The sequence below is a fragment of the Chanodichthys erythropterus genome, chromosome 12 (assembly GCF_024489055.1).
Source record: "Chanodichthys erythropterus isolate Z2021 chromosome 12, ASM2448905v1, whole genome shotgun sequence".
Taxonomy (NCBI): Eukaryota; Metazoa; Chordata; class Actinopteri; order Cypriniformes; family Xenocyprididae; genus Chanodichthys; species Chanodichthys erythropterus.
The window spans coordinates 20,385,935-20,405,607 of NC_090232.1; the positions used below are offsets into that span (position 1 = coordinate 20,385,935).

At 35.0% G+C, this 19,673-nt stretch overlaps 1 protein-coding gene across 6 annotated transcripts in view; it reads right to left on the bottom strand.

The window, feature by feature from the left end:
• Positions 1 to 19,673, bottom strand: part of lrba (LPS-responsive vesicle trafficking, beach and anchor containing) — a 276,852-nt gene that overhangs the window by 39,077 nt on the left and 218,102 nt on the right. The window lies entirely within an intron of this gene.

Sequence of the window (19,673 nt, forward strand, 5' to 3'; positions counted from 1 at the left end):
AAATTATGAATGTTTTTTTTTTTTTTTTTTCCCACTGTTCATCATAAAATGCTATCTTATGCCTAATGCTTAAACCTTTGACAATGTATATAATACTTTTATGGTCCATCTTAGAGCTTGACAGCTGTAGTCACTGAACTACTGTATGATTATTAAAAATTTCCACATTTGTGTTCTACAGAAAAAAATATCAGCATACAGGTCTGGAATGCCATGAGGGAGAGTAAATAATAAAAATTCTTAATTTTTGGATGATCTATTGCTTTAAATTCATGTATATGTACAAAAGAGGCCCAGGAGTGTGTAAGATGCAGCTCATTAAAACTGCTCATATCTGGAGAGCATTATTGATGTGCCAATTAGTAGAGGCAGTATGTCCCATATAATCCACTGGGAATCATCAGCATTATGGAAATGTGTGTGTATGTGTTTGTGTGTGTAGAGGTACTACAGAATATGGGGTGAGATATCACAGCTGCTGGATCAAAAAATGTATTCAATTTTATTTCAGCACTGCTTTTGTACAAAGGAGAAATGCTAAAAATGCAACAAAGCTTAGCTGAAAACAAAATGCACCTTGAAAAAAAAAATGTTACGGAATAAATAAAGCAAATATATCCTAAATGTAGTGCAAACAAATGCCATTGGAAATCAGTGGATTCAATAACTTATAATACCACCTTGTTAAGGTATCATTCAGCAATAGCTGAGTCTAGGTCTGATCTATTCTCCTCTCTAAAGGAACCAAATTATGACCAAGACTCAACTCTGGGAGTATCTGAAAGTTATGGAAATGTCATTTCCAAAATCTACTTCAAACTTTAGTTTTATGTGCAAGCTGACAAGCTCATTGTGACATAAAACTGAAGACTGTTATAACAGAAATCTTTCATTTTCCCCCCTAAATTTTTACAGAGAAAACCTACAGTACACATAGTACCGTTAGACACTAATGATACTTTCAAACATGTCTTTTTACGAGATGGATCTCTCTGAGCTCTTTATGACTTTCATTGACCATTTCCCTGTCTTTAGCAGCCCTTTAAAAGCATTTTAAGGACTTAGAAGTAACCTGTCTGTGGCCATGTTAAAATGTCACATTACAAATCAATCTGGCTGTTTTGCATTAGAATACAGGGCTATCAAGGTCGAAGGAGTGAGATGGTGAACACATGGGCAGATGGGATTATTTCATTGGCAGATGGATTGAGCAGTATTGATTAAGAAAGATTATAGTGGCACTAATCATGCATGTGGACTGTGCAATGAGACCATGACACAGTGACAGACACCACAAATGAAACCCATGCGTCTAATATGAAACAGATCGTGAAACTCAAACTGTGAAATGTTGTTTCAACTCAAATCAATGTTTCATGTCTATTTATTTATTTATTTATTTATTTGAGAAGTAGTCATGTAACAGTCATGCAGGATAACGTACAGTCAGTTGGTCTTTTTTCAGAAAATTATCCCATTCAGGGCTAAGACAAACCAAAGGGGATAAGCAATGACAGTAGAAAAGGTTAGACTACCGCATTTCTGAAATACCATTAAACATACTTGATCTATTACTAGGGATATGCCCAAAGCCGAATACCTTATGCATAAAGGCATGGATAATAACTTTAAAATGGATAATGAATTCAAACAAATAATAGAAAATGCAGTCATTATATGTAGCACAATATTTTTGATAAACAACTACAATTACAACGTAATAACGCAAACGTGCAATAGTAAGTGAATGAGTAAAATCTATGACTGAAACAAGTACATCCTCACGGTCAGTTCTCAGCCATTAGGCTGGTTATTTACAGCAAACCTGCGTACGGCAGTAGTCGTACAGTGAACTGAAAATGAAGACTGTTCGACGACCAAATGAAAATTTTATTTTTTCAAATTAAAGGGGTGGTTAAGTGTTTTTTTTTTCTGGGCTTGATTGTGTTCTTGGGGCACAGTTTAACATTTCTTAATGCTTCGTTTTTTTGAAAACGCTGTATTTTTCATATATTTTACCTTTATTCTACACCTCTGTTTCCACTGTCGGCTCGTTTGACTTCCTGCTTCTATGAAGCCACTCCATCCAAATTACGCAATGTGCTCAGATTGGTTAGCAGGTTGGTAGCTGGACCAGTGTATCGTGATTCGCTGAAGCGTCCGGAAACGACACGCCACTTACCATCCGTTGCATCAGTGAAAATGTAAATAATAGCATCTATACTGCTGTATCAAATTGAGCCCGAATTAGACCCAGATGAAGAGGGTCAAGCTGCAATCGTGGCTTTTAAAGGACGTTTATGAATGGTATTTAATTTAGTATTTGTGTCAAAGTGTTTAGATATGTTGTCACTGCTGTTTGTTAGCTTTCAATATACAGTTTTATCCTGATTAAAGCTTTACTGTAGCCGAATTCATGACTGAGTAGTCGCATTTTTGTAAAGATAGTGTTTAATTTATAGCATGAACAACTGTTTGTCTATGAACAGAGAAGTTTGTTGGCGTTTGTAGAATTTAGCTAACTGGCTAGCAAAGCAAAAACGAGTTGCTCTTTGTATATGTCCTTGACGCAAGCAAAAATAGCAACAGGACTACAGGTTTAAAAGACATGTACAAACAATAAAATATACTTACAGTTTGAAGCCAATAAACAGCAGCTTCTGCTTTTAGAGTGGGAACCGTTTCTTTCAGTAATAGCCTTTTTGCAAAGTTAAAAAAGTGAAATCGCATTTAACGTCCCCTTTAAATTATGAACAATGATGAACTAGAGAAGCTTTTACAGGTTCAGCAAGCTATATTTATGTCATTTATTTTTTCAATAGCTTTCAAAAAAACGCAAATGATGCCTACTGTGTGTTTTCTACTAAAGAACTTTTTCATTTTATTTACCATTTGTTTTAATTAATAAACAATTAACCTTGCACACCTGCAGAAAATAATTTCTCCATTTGATTGATTTAATTAACCCTATCCCCAAGATATTTACAGAAATTTTATGATAAAAAAACTGAAATAATTATAAATAAATTGTACAAAACATATTTGCTATATGTTAACTATGAAGGGAACAGAATTACATTTAAAATGGGCTATTCATATAGTTTGGAGAATGGTTTAATCCACACCCATATACAGTTTTATCCAAATACAAATAATTTTGCCCATTTATACTATAACAAACGTAAGTAAACTACATCAAAGGATATATTTCTGAATAACTTGTGAAGTGTATCTTTTTTTATTTTTTTGGTCTTACTGGCTTGACACACATACATGCATCAACCAGCATATGAATTCACAAAAGACTGTTACTACCTGTGGTTATTTTTTCAGGCCATTTTACAGAAGGTAAAAAGACGCTGTAATCTTTCCCAGCAATGGAACGTGCAATCTAGGAAAATGACTGACCTGGACACCCTGATTCAAGATCAAAATCACGGATAAGCTCTGGTAGTTATTACTTCACCTCAACATATAAAACTAAATCCGTCTGAATAGGCCTAAAGAAGAGCCTATAATTAGAGGTAGCAGAACAAGACCCTTCATCCCAGAATGCATCTGGCTGAGGTGCAGCGAAGAGAGAATTATTTGGATAGCTGTTCAAGAGTGGCAGGGCCTCTCAAATGACTGTGATTCACTCTGGTTAGAGTGTGAGACGAGTATGTGTGTGTGTCCAAGGCACACAAAGAATGATTAGAATAGATGGCTGTGCTGATTAACTTCTACTCTGAGCTTCTTAATTCTACAGAGAGCAACTGATCAGGTAATGATGTATTCTTATTCTGAGTGTGAGAGTGTAGAAGAGAGTATGTGGTAAATATTACATTGTGAGAAACAAGAGTGTATTTAGGGCTTTTCAGACTGTGTTTAACCCCCGAGGAAAGTTTCACCGCTTTTACCCGGGGTTATGAAACTCTGTTCTGGAGTTTTTGCGGTGCTAACCCCACATTGCGGTGACAAACTTGTACAGTGTGAAAAAATGTGGTGTTAGAATGTTACAGCTAGATGCTTATAGCAACAGATAATCAATCGCACACTCATATTTGCCTGCTTTGGACAGTAAGTGAAACGCCGCGCATAGTATATAAACAGTAAATTCAGCATTTGAGAGAAAAAATTACAAATGCTGACACCTCAATTTGAGTGAACAAGAGACTGTTTCATTCTTACATTTACAGTCCTAAATGTCCATTCAGTATAAACTCGTTAGTATAGTCAGCAATATGAGGATGTGCAATGCTAAAGCTATGTAAATAGGTTGCATGCTGTTTATCCAATCAATGACAACAACACCGCAAATATGAACATTAACAAAGGGTTTAGCAATGTACAATGTGAAACATCAGTTTATGAATACCCAGGTTTAATTGACCCTTCGCAAAGACCCACCCCCCTTAGTTACTGTTGCTTTGTCCGACAAGCCGTGGCGCGGTCACGCCACACGCAGTGAAAAATAAATTGTGGAGCGAAGAGGACACTGACAACACGTCCACAGACAAGACAGAGCAGGTTACTTATGATATTAAACAAAGTCCCAGTTTTCAAATTGTGTAGTTTTTTAAAGAAATTCAAACAATAAAAACCGTTTTGTGGGTCTTTAATGTGTCGTGACAGATTGCTGTAGCGCATTAGCTCAAACGCCTCGTAAAGCGATCATCTATTCCTACTAGTTAATTTAGAGAATCAAATAAACATGAATGAACATGAGAAGGAATGTTGTTTCAAACGCAGAAATTTTTCAAGTTCAAGTCCACCGAGGTTAATCTTCTAACTCCTGACTCCTTTGTCGAACAAAATGGCAGATTCGGCGTTCTGATTGGTTAGATCGCTTGTCAATCAAACTCCTGGCGAAGGGTCAATTGTTAACCCAGGGTAAATTATGAGTAGTGAAACGTGATGCAAGATAACCCAGGATTCTGTTTAGCCGGGGTTTAGAATAAAGCCCTTTTAAGTCCTCATGTTTATTCGAACAATAGTAAAGCTTTAAAAACAAGGTTTATTTTGCATTACTAATACATTATAAACTAACAATTAAAAACAACACTTACTGATCAAGGTTAACGTAAATATTATAAATATATTAATTTATGTTCTTTCATAATACCTCATATATTGTTAATGTTCAGTCAAACCAAAATTTATTCAGACACCTTGAACATTTCATTCATTAATAGTTTATTCACTATAGTTTAAAAAAAATGGTAATTTATATTATATATATATATATATATATATATATATATATATATATATATATATATATATATATATATATATATATATGTGGTACGGGAGTCTCTGTCAGTGTTATTTTAGTATTATGTATATTCTATTATTGTTTTTATTTATATTTTGAATTTGTTTTTATTTTTATATTTTCAGTTTTCACTTTCATTTGTTTTATTCTAATATTCATTTTTATTTAATCTAATTTAATTAATTTAATTTAATTTTAATCATCACGATATCATAAACAAGATCTCAGAGTTAAACTGTAAGGAAAAAAAAAACTTAATTATGTCAGATAACACTTAAGCAAAACATGGTCAGGTCAAAGTGTCTGAATAACGTTTGGTTCCAATTTTTTATACATTTTACTGGTAGTCCACTGTATGAAGAATGTTCGGGTATAATATGTAACAGTTTACTTTATTTTGCTATACTTAGTTCCATAAATGAATTATAGTGTCCTGCACCCACTAGTAAAAATATATCAAAAATATCTGAATAATTTTTGGTTTGACTGTATACCTTGAAATTTTAAAAATATATTAGCATATGTAGAAATTAACATTAATCTAAAGGAATAAATGCTGCAAAAACATTGTTCATATTTAGTTTATGATCTAATAGATTAATTATATTCTTAATGAACTAAACCTTTACACAAACAGTCAATTGAACACTGAGGTCTACAAGCTGATTAAAAATAATGATAATAATAATAATAATAATAATACATAAATAGTCAAATAAATGAATAAATAAATAACATAAAAAATACTTAAATAAACATCAGAAAGTGCACTTTTTAAGGACTAAATATTCACTTTCTCACGAATATGATCCCAATAATTCCAGTTTATAACTAGATTCTGTATGGGATCAAACTGCTGCTAAAATGTTTCAGTTCCACCTCTGCTCATGAAAATGAATTTTCCTTTAAAGTTCAGTTACTGTATTTGATCAGTAATCAATAAGGCACATATACAATAAAAACTGCTGCTGTACTTTAATGACCTTTCCTGTTTCCAGTGGAATGCATCATAACCCTAGAAAAGACCAAGCCAATGTCATTCATGAGTATATCATTCTCTGCCTATTACGGCTGGGGTACATGTAAGGTGACCCTGAGAATCCCCAGAAGTTTAACAGGACAGAGTCATATGAAGCAGCAGTAAATTAAGATGCTCTGCTGTTGGTGTGAATGTTGATATCTAGGGTCAGTGATTTCCTTGATGGATGTCCTAAACTTGTCGTCCTTGTCGAGGTTGGTTTGAAATGCAGACGGGGTGAGAGTGATTGTGTGTGTATGTGTGAGAGAGAGGCCAATGAGTTGCACCCATGCTGAAAATTAATTTCTCCATTTATTCACAGGGCATGCTTGAGTGAATGACTGTGAAGGAGAAATCCAAGGCTAAGGTGCATTTCTTCCTATCCCACAACAAACAAACGTGCTCACATGCACATCAACAGGCTGGTCTTTCAAACAGGAGAAGAGAAAAACTTCTAGAGTCCTGTAAAGTGCGTGAGTGTGTCAGCAGCAGTGGATCACAGTATTTCACAGCCTTCGCTCTACTCCCAACATTACATCACAAAAGAGGAGGAATCATCATGACAACACAAGCAGATACTGTGCAGACACATGCACTCTATAACACTATCAGAAGATAAAATGGTAAAGGAAACAAACAGTGTGAAGTGGAGGGCAGATTTTTACACTATTGAAACACTAAAATTAGTCCATCTTGAGTTTCCTTGTGATGGAGTGGTACGGGAGTCTCTGTCAGTGTTATTTTAGTATTATGTATATTCTATTATTGTTTTTATTTATATTTTGAATTCGTTTTTATTTTTATATTTTCAGTTTTCATTTTCATTTGTTTTATTCTAATATTCATTTTAATTTATTTTAAAGTTTTTTTGTTATATTCTTTTGCCATTTTTATAAATTTTTCTATTTAATAGTGAAATTTGTTAAACATTTTTTTTTTTTTTTTATATTTTAAAACTAAAAGTGTGTTTTGGTCTACTTCCTTCCACCATGGTTTCAAATCTCAAGTTGATAGTTTGACCAAGGCTCCGTTACTAATTCTAAAACGTCACTTAAGAACGAACTAGTAACGAAGGAATGTTGAGTACCTCCATTGAAACTCATTGTTTTTTGTACAGTATTATTGAGTGAGAGAGAGAGAGAGAGAGAGAGAGAGAGAGAGAGAGAGAGAGAGAGAGATTGCCTTTGTCAATGTCTTTGGTCGATGTCCATAATATTATATCCATTTTAAAAATCCGTTTTAATGTCTGCTGAGGAAAGCATTCTTTGTATTGGTCTTTTTTTACAGTTTAGGGAATTTTCCATAAACAGCGCTAAAACAACGTCCTTTGTTTACAAAAGTCCCTTTCAATTTAAAAGTCTCCTGCGACTGACTCATTCACTAAAAGTTTCCTGTCTCTAATGGCGTATTAATGTAACTTTCACTTAATCCATATTACTCACTAATGGACCCTTTCTCAATACCAAATACAACATTTATTGAACACCAATATTTATATAAGCAAAAATAGCTATTATAAATTACAACAGGAAATACTACAATTCAGTCAAATGTACAAAAGCATTGCTCTACAGGATGCAAGTTAAATATAGCCTTAATATTAAATGATTCAATTTAAACATAGTCGGATTCGATTTGCTCAGGAACAAGTAATAGATCAGTAAGACCAAAGATTGCCCATTTTTATGCACCCAAAACGAATTATATCTCATGTTTAACCATTATAAGAGCCAGCGGCAAATCGCCGAAGCAATGGCCGAGATGAAGCTGTTCTTGGCGGGTACATGAGCACTGAACGGCCACTGACGGCCTGGAGCTCACATGTCTGAAAACATCTAAATAAATTGTAAAATAGGTGCTATTTTATTAAATATGAGTCATACATTTCAGGTATAAACAACTATTTATATTCTCGCCTAAAAAAAGTCCATAAAAGTTTTTGTGCCAGTTTTCATAAACTACTTATTTTTGAAAATACTAAAAAAAAAGATAACTCATTGGGGGAAAAACAATGAGTATTACTTATTTGCTTTCTAAATAAATAAACAAATAAATAAGACCTTTATACATTCAAAATATTGACAAAATAAAATACACAGACGAAACTGCCGCAACACATCATGTCAAGACCAATCCAAGCCTGGTTGTTCACCACTATGGTTGGTAGTTGGTAGGCAAATTACACCACCACTGTGGAAAAAAATACCCACATTTGTTTGGTGGCATCATTTTCCCACCCTGTCAGTACTGACAGTTAAGGTACAGTAGCCACATCAGCACTAGCGATGACAGCATGACTGTGACCTGAGATGCATTAGGACATAGCTGTAGATGTGTTTGAACAGAAAAGAATGCGTGAGGAGATGAGAGGAGAATGCAAACACTGATGACCTCTGACACGGCAGACGTCTGTGGTCTTCACATGGAGACATGCAGCCTGAGGACTGGCTGTGGGAAACGCAGGAGTTTCGTGACGAAGTTCGCTATAAGACATGACACAGACTCATCCTCTCAGTTTAGATAATGTCTGCTGCTACACATGTTCAGCCCTTGTAATGAAACTTAAATCAAAGGCAGAAACAAACCTCAAGCTCAAGTCAAAGATGATCATGTGATCTCACCATTAGAATATTATGTTGACCTTCAGTTCCCACACAAGGCAACAACACTTAATGGACTCACCCAAAATCCCAGAACACTTTAGTAAGTGCAAAAAGCTGTCATCATATAAATCTGACAAACTTCAGGACGCTGCGTTCACGGGTGTATGTAGGTCTTGTGTGTGTTTTTGCTCAACTTAAAATGACACTTGTCTCTCAGCAAAGTGTGAGCTTGATTTAATGCCGATTCAGTTATCGGTCCCAGCTGTACAGCCAACATGCACTAAAAAAATGATGTAGGACTTACTTTAAACTATTTTCACTAAATTGCTAGTAAAATTTTACAAATAATTACAAAGAAACAAGCAAGTAACACTATGAATTAAATATGGAATTTTGAAGTAGAAAAAACTGAAATAGTATTTTCTTGTGAAACATACTCCAATACTGACACCTTTGCTCATTTACAACTTCCAAAATCATTTTTATAGTGTAGACTTCAACAATCTAACACCATCCAAAAAAAAGCTTGTGCTTTAAAAGATTTGACTGTTCATTCCAAGAATGTTCTAACACAATACTACACATACTGCCATCCAAATATAGCAAACACAAATACTTGACTATGTGACACAGTAGCTCTGTTCCAAAACCTATTGAGCTGCCAACACCTGCATCATCCCAACTGTAAGGGAAACTCATGTGACTGATGTGGACATTCTAAACAGGCAGCAACTCTGCATGCCACACAACTAGCATGTAAGACTCCACCCTAATTTATTTCAATGCAGTTTGATGTTAGCATGTTGCTAAGCTAACAGTATAATACTCTAATATGCCTACAAATTCATAGCACATTATATATATATATATATATATTTTTTTTTTCTCGATATCATTAACAATTTTTTTTTTGTTGCTACTTTTTAGTCTTGAATGAAAGATTATTTTTATTAAGTTTATTTATAACAAAATTTCTCTCTTGCATTTCTTATATTCACATTTCTCTTGCCTTGTCTGCCATCTTGGATGTTATTCTACTGAGTATAAAGGGACTGCCTTCTTGAGAAGGATAGTGTATATGCCACACTGCCTTAAAATTTGGGTAAAATGAGGTTAAGGCTCTACGATATAAAAGGTAAAAAGATCTAAAAAGGCAAAACGATTCAAAAATATTTTTACTATGATACTGTACCTTAAGTTTTCAATTAAATTACATCACCAAATCATTGTTAATGTACATAATGACTTCACCCTAGGCTGGAAAATTTTGCATTTTTCAGTAATATGTTAGTATTTTGTGGCTTAAATATAGTCTATGATTCATATAGTGAAATATATAGATTACAATTTTTCTTTCCATTTGCACTTTTTTTTTTTTTCTTCCAGACACCAAACTTCAAACTTCAAACTCAACACCAATTTGTTAATCCTTAAAGTGAACTTTTTTTCTGTTTGGCGCCTTGAACTTGACAATGCAAATACAGAACGATACGTTGAGATGTCCTGCGTTGAATTGTGGCTAGATGGCTTGGCTACAATTTATCATACAGTCTGGCACGAAACACTGTATGCATTGCACAATCAGTCATTACATTATCCCTTACCCTGGATAGCAGGCTTTAAAATCTGTCCACAGGCAGCTCAAAATGTTCTGGAATAGAGCAAGTGACTTCTCATTGCTACATTGCTGTTGTGTTCCTTTTGCTTTGGAAGCCAAACCCTTCTGTATTAGATAAATCTCTAGTCTAAGATAGAGATGAACGAGCATTTTAATTATCAAACAGGATCTATTTTCATATTTTAAGTAAGATGACAGAAATATTAAGCTGTAACCAAGAGGAGCAGACCTGGTTGTACCACAGCATCATGTCCTGGTTTTGGTGCATGTCAAAGTCTTTTCATCACTCAGCCAATTTCCTACAATCAGCAAATACACCCTGACATATGTAAAAGCAAACAGACACACACACACACACACACACACACACACACACTTGCATGCATATACAAGCTCTATGATTCTTTCAAACAGACCCCTGTCACTGTGCCACCCTCTTTCAGATCATTTGGACATTTCCTTTTTATCTGATGGGTACACATCCTCTCTGTGGATGTGTCATTTGCATTAGTGTCTATGTGCTCTGTATAATATGATTTGACCCTGATGGTGTGGATATGAATATTAACTGGGAACTATTACTATAATGTAAACTTTATGTTTGCAGACTTCATATCAGTTCAATTACCAACTAGTTGCTCTAATTTATAATGTATAGTCTGCTGCAATAAATGAACAACAATCAATTAACAGTGACAAAAAGTAAAATAAGAAGCTAAAAACTTGGACAGAAGCATGTATTTGCTTCCTGTGTTTGCAGCAGTAATACACTATGTACTATATGGCAACTGTTTTTCATACTACATAATCTTCTAATAATGGTGAAGCTTAAAATTACTGTTTTTAAAAATGACAGAATGCATTTCCCACACTGGTTTGTGATAAAACATGAAGCATCTTAAATAAAAACTATGTCAATTGATTCTGTAATTTACCAACTAACAAAAGTCATTTTTAGCCTTGGAGTGGTTACTACTGTGATATGAGTATAGTCAGAAGGTACAAAACATGCAGTTTCTGCAGTTTACCCAAATATGCGCTGTAATAAGACCAGCATGGTACTTTTCCAGTAAAAGACCATGTCTGTAAATTAGCTGATGCAACACTGAACAGTTATATCCAACATAACACAAATATTAACACCTTTCTCTCACTCTATTGCCACTTACAGTACATCAACCTCAATGTCAACACTTGATAAGGAAGCAGTAGTATGTTAGGTAGCATCACTAACCACTGCTGTCCTCTTATAATGCTTGAGGATCTTTTTGAGGTTTATGGAGAGCAACCTGGTCCAAGGTCAACGCACAGTTAAATCTACAAACACCTTCCATTGCTGCGGTTATATCTGGGTGAATATGTGATGAAGGATAAGTCATGTATTGTGGAATGTTCTTTAGTATGACAGTGGCCAGAGCTGACTTGTTATCTGGTGGGTAGGATCAAGTTCTTAACCTCTCCCTCGACCCTGTGGTTAAAAACAACAATCGCTGCTGATGTGAGTGTAGTGTGACATCAGAAAGGGAGGGAAGGCTATGATGAGAGAGGGAGAGGAAATGTTTTTATTTCAGCAGGGGTCTGTTTAAAATACCCATTTAATCCAACACACATCCTTAAACGTATGTATTTACAATGCTCATGAATCCTGCCCACTGTGAGCACCGTTTAGCACAACAGGACTCTGGGAGAAGACCAAGGATGGTGTAGTGTTTAAGAACAGCTTGAAGAGAATAGGGGGGAACTGCATCATTTGGGAAACTTTCTTGAAAACTAATAATATTTTATTATTTCTCTTTGGTGCTACACATTGCAGCTTCAAAGGTGCACTCAGTGTTTTGAGTTTATGTTATGCTGGGCAATATGGTACTAGTCTTGGGTCTATACTGACACCAAGTGATATTGATTCAGCATCACGCAAAAGTAGAAAAACAGTTTTCAGACATTGATGTAATTTTAGAAATGAGCTACAGTATTATCAGCCTGTCAAAATGTATTAATTCTGTGAGCAAGATTGTCCAACAACATGGAAGTTTACCAAGTTGAAGTGAGTAGTGTTCAAATGGTCATGTGATGTTAACATGCTGACCTCCTCAATGTAAAACTAGAAACGACTACTCAGCAGTGCCATATAAATGCTACTGAATCTAGAGCATAAAATATACAGTACGACCAATGTAGTACAATTCTAGAATGAATAATTTTTTTTGACCTGAAGCTTTTTAGTGAAACAAAAACACATAGCACTACCAGTGTAGTCTGATTGCTGAACAAATGGCTCTTATGAGCTGATTCTTTTTTGTAGTAAATCAAAGGCATACAACAAGATTGCCATGTTGTGTGGGTAGTTGTAGCGAAATGCACAGAGATCAGGATTCAAAGAGCAAACGGTCTTTAATAAATAAATCCAACTAGCACAGGAAAGCTCAAGGAACAGGTAGCATATCCACTGGACAAAGAACTAAGGAGAACTCAGGGTTTACATAACAGGGATCTAATTGGAAAAAAACAGAAACAGGTGTGGGATAATTAACTAATGATCATTAAAATTAAACCAAAATAGAGCATAACCGTTACAAAGAACCATAAAGTCTGATTTCTTAAATGACTCTTATTAGCAGATTCTTTTTTTTTTTCTTTTTTTTTTTTTTAAATCAAAAGGCATACAACAAGACCAGTGTAGTTTTTGTAGTCTTTTTAGTGAATCAAAAGCATACACCACGTCCAGTGTAGTCTAAAGTTAAAAACTCTAATTTTAAAATGCAAACATTATTTTGTTGAGTTCTGTTGACGTAATGGTGTTGATCATTAGATTAACTTAATATTGTGTGTAATTTAATCTCAAATTTTGAAAACTTTGAAACTGTGCAGTGGATTTCTAGTTCTTAGCATGCATAGCAAATGACAATAAGGAGAATAAATGTAGAAATTAAATGTTTAATTTGCGTTTTTAGTGAAGGGAATGACCTTGTAGTGTTTAATGCTGTTATGTTTGGCATTTAAAAGATTTTCTGGTATGTTGAAGTTTTCGTGGTTACCATTGTGCTGAAGAGTAGACGACATGAACATAAACACTACACTGACTATATAGCAATGACATGCCAGTGACAAATAATATCTTATTGTTCATTAAATTTACAGGCTAAATACGTTACATTTAGCCTGTGCTATACTAGCTGTGGATTTTAATCCAAAATTTAATTTTAATCCAAATAGATGAGATTAATTGGTTCCAGGGCTACAACTCAAGTAATTTGAGCAACTTATTATTTTTTATTTTTTTTGAGTAATCAACTTAAAAAATTGAGTTTATGCTACAAATCTTTAAGTTCCTCTAACTCAATGTAGTTTGTTGTTTGAACATAATTTAATTCAAAGTTGTCATAACAAAAGAAAAATAATTCAAACTGTTTTTTGCTTGAGCCAACACATTATTTTGCATTATGTTTGTAACATTTTTAAATGTTTTGCTCTTTTGAGGATACATGGGTGGTCACAATATGTACCGATGGTGAGTGCAGTTATTTCTGCAAGCATGCATTTAGCGTGACTGGTGCAGATTGCAGTTTAATTAGCTGTTAATCATCTATACAACATAAATGACCATGTGTGTGCATCATGCTGTTTTCTGGCCATTAGTGACAGATGAGCTAAAGAGTGTAGCAGGCCATTAGCTCTCTGCTGCATGTGTCTGTCTCTGACTGAGTCTGCGCCCTCATTACAAATGTAGCCCATTGTAGCAGAGTAGAACAGCTGACATCCCCTAATGCCAGCTATAAGTCATCAGCGGTGCTCATGCCCACTTTACACACACGCACACAGGAGCACACACACACACGCACGCACGCACGCACGCACACACACACACACACACACACACACACACACACACACACACACACACACACACACACATAAGAGAGGAGCTCATGTTAATGAGAGGTTTCTGGGATGAGTGTAAAATAACTGCTGACAGAGAGGGCATGTTTAAGAGATCAGAGCATTTTTGGATTATGAAAAGATCAACTGAAAAATCTAATTACTGGAAAAGAGGATTAAACCTGTGACTGTACTTGCAGTGTCTGCTGAGCTTCACTAACAAGATTCAACAACATTTTAGATACCACAGCAGAGCACATGGAATCTTGTGACTCCCTCTGTTCAATTATTCTTTCTCACAAATTGACTTTGCAAGTATCACAAGCATAAACACATCTGACATATGTAGACTGATACAAAGAGTTGCTCGCAAATATTTACATATGGCGCTTGGTCAGAATTTATTCTCATGAGCACAAAACTCCTTAAAACTGCCACTGCACTATCAACAATACTTATTACTTTTATAATTTATACTATTATCACATTGCCAACAATGATTTAATGGCTTAACTATTATTATAAAATGTGGATAAAATTAATAATGAAGAATGAGTAGATAAAACTTTGAAAGGGAGAGTTAACACAAAATTCTGTCATCTTTTACTCACCTTTTACTCATCTTTTATTCATCTTCGGAACAGAAATAAAGATATCTAGTATCGGTGCTAGTATACTAGTATCAGTATCGGGCCTGATATCAAGCTCATGTACTTGTACTCGTACTTGGAAAAATACCCTCGATACCAAAGACTGATACCTCACCTGACGTAACTGACAGAATTTCCCGTGCACAGAAACACCGGCGGCGGCGGCAGCAGCAGCAGCAGAAACAATGTCAGCCTCAGAGGTGTGGAAATACTTCCAAATTAATGATGACAACACACACATTGCAAACTGCATGCTTTCAATCACAATTCGTTATCGATTAGGCGGGATAGGCAGAATCGCACTGAATGACAGACCAGAAGTGCTCTCTCTCTTTCTTGCGTGCGACCCAGTTCTCTCAGACAGCACGTGATCAGTTCTCCTCGTGCCTAAATGGTCGAATTCACACATAGTTGTCAAAATGTCCATCGTGTGGAGTATCTCATGTAAACACAGTCGGTTATGGCTTAAGTGGACGTAACCATTTGGGTGAAAACAGGATATGTGTCAGTATACATGGATTCGGTCTTACAGGGACCGTAGCCTATTTTTGTCATTAATGTTAATAAAACAACAAAATATGTTAAATGTATACATGGTAAATAAACCTACTGTATCTGAAAAACAAGTTTATTTCATTTTTTAATATAGTATTTGTTGTATTGTTTGTAATTTGTTTGCAAAATTTCTTTTGATATAACAACACTTATATATATATATATATATATATATATATATATATATATATATATACACTGAAATATTTGTTTTTTAAGTTTGTGACAAGCACATAAAAATTATAAATTTTTTCATTAGAGTAATAATAAAGAAGCTGTCCTACATTCATTAGTCTCACTGTGTTGTGCTTGGAAAACTGCAATATCACCAAAAAAAAAAAAGAGAGAGAGAGAGAAAGAGAGAAATTAATAAATGTATAGGCATCGTTATCGGTATCGGCAATAACTAGAAAAAAAAAAAAGTATCAGTACTCGGTCCTTAAAAAATGGTATCGGTACATCCCTACTTTTAATATTTGTTCATTATTTTTGTCCATCCATTGAAAGTACAAAAAGACACCATTAAAAGTAATTCATATGAATCATGGTTTTCATGTGTCACGTAAGCACTGTAGAGCTTATGTGTTTACTATATTTGATGTGCTCTACTTATGTGTGTTGCTCATTGTTTATATATGAATAAAACCCTAAATTAAGTCTTTTCAACGCATAAAGTGATGTGTCACTTCAGCCCACTTTGATTATACCACTTGATTAATATGGATGTACTTTGGTTTTGGCTGTGTGAAGTTATATAATATCAATATGACACGGATTTACTAGCTGGTGGGAGTTATACCCTACAATATTATGCATGTGTGTTTAATACAGTACCATTCAAAAGTTTGGGGTCAGTAAGATTTTTAAAATGTTTTGAAATAAGTCTAATATGTTCTTAAGTGTTTACTTGATCAAAAGTATTGTAAATATTGTAATAATTTGAAATATTGTTTCAATTTAGAATAACACTTTTTAAAATTCTAATTTATTTTAAAATGTAGTTTATTCTTGTGAGAGCAAAGCTGAAGGATCTCATGTCACCATTAATGTAGACTTATTAAAGGCTACGAGCTGCCCATGCATTTAGTTTAGATTGTGTCAGAACATTTGACGCACTGTACAGAAGCACCGCCATGAAATTAATTGGCAGGCAGAGTCTGTGATATAAGGCCAATTAATACAGCACTGGTGTTGCTCACAACAGTACAATTATTGTCCTATAGCACATTCACACATCAAAGAGCATCTGATAGTGATCAAACAGCTAAAGTCTGTGCAACCCTACACACAGACTTACTGAAAGTGTGTGCATGTCAGAACAGTGACATTGGATGAGGGTGAGGGTGAGGGTGTGGGTGTGTGGGTGTGTGGGTGTGGGTGTGGGTGTGGGTGTGGGTGTGGGTGTGAGTGTGTGTGTGTGTGTGTGTGTGTGTGTGTGTGTGTGTGTGTGTGTGTGTGTGTGTGTGTGTGTGTGTGTGTGTGTGTGTGTGTGTGTGTGTGTGTGTGTGTGTGTGTTTGTAAGACACCGAAAGAGATGATTAATGAAAGTGTCAGGCCGAAATCAGAGTTGTAATTATCAGCATAAAACAGGTCACAGGACTTTCAATGGATGGAAATAAAATGATAAGAGCATATTGAAAATATATTCATGTGTGTTAAGCATTACAAACAACATGAAAGTGAGTAAATGATCTCAGAATTTTCATATTTTGGTGAATTAACACTTTAAATGTATCTGTTTGGAAAGTGAAAAAACTTTGGATCAACAAAAAGAAAAGCTCAAGTTTTTGAATAATTTTAGAACACTAATAATGAACTTTGCTTGCCAAGTTCATGTAATATAATATGTTATAGTGGTCACTGTACAGCACTGTAGGTTAACAGGCATGGTCTTTCCATTACATGCTTGTCCATTTACTTCACTTAATTCCTGCTGTCCAGATCAATAGTAAATCTTCACACTCGACCAAGACAATCGATCCGTGTTGTGTCTCTCTGTGTTGCTCTATACATTGAGCTTAATTGGGTATTAGTAGAAGTGAGCCTTTGTAATGATCTGAGATCAGTTTTATAAACCCTGTTATATAGGAAAGTAAGGCAATGGAAGCTGATTAGAGATGCATCAGCTGCATCCCCTATCATTTTCATATTGTAAGGCACAGTGTATAATGGGAATTCATAGGGTAATAGTTAGTGCGGGAGAAGAGTGAGGAGTTGGTATAACACTGATCTGAGAGCAGTTTTAAGATAAGAATGGTCAGAACAGTTGAACATAGGGTGGGATCAGTGCTGGCTAGCTGTAATAGTACAGTAGCTGCCCATACAGGATAGATAATCCAGAAAATATTTCTGTTTTTATGGGAGTTTTTGGGGTTCTATCAATATAACCCAGAATTAACTTGTGGGAGTCAAACCCTACAATATGCATATACATATAAATTGGCATTCAAAAGTTTGGGGTTGGTAATAATTTTAAACTTTTTGAAAGAAGTTTCTTAAAGGGTTAATTCACCCAAAAATGAAATTTCTGTCATTAATTACTCGCCCTCATGTCGTTCCAAACCTGTAAGACCTTCGTTCATCTTTGGAACACAAATTGAGATATTTTTGATGAAATCCGAGAGTTTTTTTATTCCCCATAGAAAGCAACATAATTACCACATTCAAGGTCCAGAAAAGCAGTAAAGATATTGTTAAAATAGTTAACATGACTACAGTGGTTCAACCTTAATGTTATGAAGCGGCGAGAATACTTTGTGTGCAAAAGAAAAACAAAAATAACGACTTTATTCAACAATTTCTTCTCTCCCCTGTCATTCTCCTATGCTGTTTACGTTGTAATGACAGTTCAGCGCTTCCGTGTTTATATCCAAATGCCAACTCATCACTTCCTAATACTAAGGTTGAACCACTGTAGTCACGTTGACTATTTTAACAACGTCTTTCCTATTTTTCTGGACCTTGGTAAATATGTTGCTTTCTATGGGGGACAAAAAAACTCTCAGATTTCATCAAAAATATCTTAATTTGTGTTCCGAAGATGAAGGATCTTGCAGGTCTTACAGGTTTGGAATGACATGAGAGTGATTAATTAATGACAGAAATTTCATTTTTGGGTGAACTAACCCTTTAAGAAGAGTCTAATATTATTACAATTTAAATTTAGTCTTTTTTTTTTTTTATTATTTCAATATACTATAAAATATCATGTATTCCTGTGACGGCAAAGCTGAAATTTCAGCAGCCATCATTGCTAAAAGCAGTCTACAGTGCACATCCTTCAAAAGTCAATCTAATATGCTGATTTGTTAAACAAAGCTGTGCCTCTTAATATTTTTTGTGGAAACCATGATTTTCAAGATTCTATGATGAATAGAAAACTGTCAGTAATATGTCTGCTAATATTTTTTTTACTAAAATCTAATAATAATAATAATAAAAAAAAGAAAATATTGGCACCCAATGGTCTTCTTCACAGTCACACCCATATTTAAATGTTGTTGTCATTCCCAAAACTTTCACTGCAAATGGCCTAATTTTCTATCATTGTGATAGCAAAAACAACATGATATCAAGAAAGTAAATGGAACCAGAAGAGCGGCATCTGCAGATTTAGAGGATGACAGCTTATCCTAAAGATATAAGAGCTATGACAATAAAGGACCTCATGTCACCATTAATGTACAGTTGTTACAGGATACAAGCTGCCCATGCAGTTAGTTTAGATTGTGTCAGAACACTTGACACACTGCACAGCATGTAATTTATGTCTGTGATATAAAGCCGATTAATGCAGCACCATTGCTGCTCAAAACAGTACAATCAGTACATCCGTGACTACTACTGTCCTAGCACATACACACACCAAAGAGCAACCAGCACTTCATCTGATCAAAACAGCTAAAGTCTGTGCAACCCTACACACAGACTTAGTGAAAGTGTGTGAACATCTGTGTGCATGTCAGAACGGTGACATTAGATGAGGAGTGTGTGTGTGTGCGTGCGTGCGTGTGTGTGTGTGTGTGTGAGAGAGAGAGAGAGAGAGACACATACACTCTCTCACACACACACACACACACACACACACACACACACA